Genomic DNA, 2,204 nt, shown 5'->3' on the forward strand with positions numbered 1-2,204 from the left:
TCTTGCACAATGACAATAAAAGAATTCAGATTCTTCTGATTCTGATTCTGATGGTACATTGATTGAAAGGGTGTCCACCTATAAGTACTTGGGAATATGGATTGATGAAAAGCTTTCATTTAATGTTCATATCCTTAATTTAGTTAAGAAACTCAAATTGAAGATAGGGTTAGGGTTAGGGTTATTTTAGAAATAAAACATGTTTCACATTCTCTGCAAAGAATAAACTCATTGAAACCACCTTTTTATCTGTGATTGATTATGGTGATCTACTGTACAGCCATGCAGCCTCCTCCACCTTAAAGAGACTTGATTCAGTGTATCATACTTCACTGCGCTTCATTTCAAATGCACAATCTCTCACTCACCACTGTAGAAAACAACACTGGTATATGTTCACCTATAAAGCTCTGCTGGGCAAACTCCCAGAATACCTCAGCACCCTTCTCACTATCAGCTCTAGTAGTTACCATCTGCGCGCCTCCAAGTGGTTGCTCCCCAGATTCGAACAGACTTTGGCAAAACAGCATTCTCCTATCATGCACCATGGTCATGGAATAATCTTCAAAAAACTCTTAAACTAGAAACATTCATATCTATTAATGAGTTTAAGAGTATCATAAAGAATGCAGTGAAGGAGGAATGTCACTGTTTATCCTTAAATAGGTGTCAATCTGTTTTATTGTTTTACTGTTTATTGTCTATTTATGTATCACGTATCTGGTTTATATAGCTTTTGACCTTGGCCAGGTCTCCCTTGTAAAAGAGATTTCTAATCTAGTGGGTGGCTGTGGCTCAGTGGTAGAGTGGGCCGTCCCTCAATCAGAAGGTCGGGGGTTCGATCCCCAGCTCCTATGGGTCAACATGTCGAAGTGTCCTTGGGCAAGACACTGAACCCCAACTTGCTCCTGAAGCATGGCTTCAATGAGTATGAGTATGAAAGAATAGTCTCCTCCTAGTTAGATCCCTCCTGTATGAATGATGTGTGAATGGGTGAGTGTCATGTAAAGTGCTTTGAGTAGTTGAAATAACTAGAAAGGCACTATACAAATACAGACCATTTACCATTTAATCTCAATGGGACTTCCTGGTTAAATAACGGTAAATAAAAATGAATAAAATAAATAATAAGGAACAGAAATAATCCAACCTGGAAGTGACTAATGTGTGGACTAGTGTTTCTGCATCATCTCCAGACAGGATGGACCTGATTTTAGCAGTCCAAGCACTGATTGGATTCATCAGGCTTTATTGATCAGTATAATTGGGTATCATCTGCATAACAGTGGAAATGAATGGAGTGTTTCCTGATAATATTACCCAGAGGAAGCATATATAAGATAAATAGTATCGGTCCAAGCACTGAACCTTGTGGAACTCCATGTCTAACCTTAGTGTGGACAGAGGATTCATTGTTAACGTGTACAAACTGAAATCGATCTGATCAATAGGACTTAAAGCAGCTTAATGTGGTTCCTTTTATGCCAGTGAACTGTTCCAGTCTCTGTAACAGGATGTGATGGTCAATGGTGTCAAACGCAGCACTCAGGTCTAACAAGACCAGGACAGAGAGAAGTCCTCTGTCTGATGCACTCAGGTCTAACCAGACCAGGACAGAGAGAAGTCCTCTGTCTGATGCACTCAGGTCTAACAAGACCAGGACAGAGAGAAGTCCTCTGTCTGATGCACTCAGGTCTAACCAGACCAGGACAGAGAGAAGTCCTCTGTCTGATGCACTCAGGTCTAACAAGACCAGGACAGAGAGAAGTCCTCTGTCTGATGCACTCAGGTCTAACAAGACCAGGACAGAGAGAAGTCCTCTGTCTGATGCACTCAGGTCTAACAAGACCAGGACAGGGAGAAGTCCTCTGTCTGATGCACTCAGGTCTAACCAGACCAGGACAGAGAGAAGTCCTCTGTCTGATGCACTCAGGTCTAACCAGACCAGGACAGAGAGAAGTCCTCTGTCTGATGCCATAAGGAGGAGGTCTGTAACCTTCACCAGTGTCTCTGTGCTGTGGTTCGCTCTAAAACCTGACTGAAGATCCTCTAATAGACTATTAGAGTTTAGAAAGTCACACAGCTGGTTGGCTGCTGCTTTCTCCAGGATCTTGGAGAGAAAGGGAAGGTTGGATGAAGGTCTATAGTTGGCTGATACACCTGAATCCAGAGTGGGCTTTTTCAGGAGAGGTTTAATTACTGCT

The sequence above is a fragment of the Pempheris klunzingeri genome, chromosome 10, assembly GCF_042242105.1.
Source record: "Pempheris klunzingeri isolate RE-2024b chromosome 10, fPemKlu1.hap1, whole genome shotgun sequence".
Lineage (NCBI taxonomy): Eukaryota > Metazoa > Chordata > Actinopteri > Acropomatiformes > Pempheridae > Pempheris > Pempheris klunzingeri.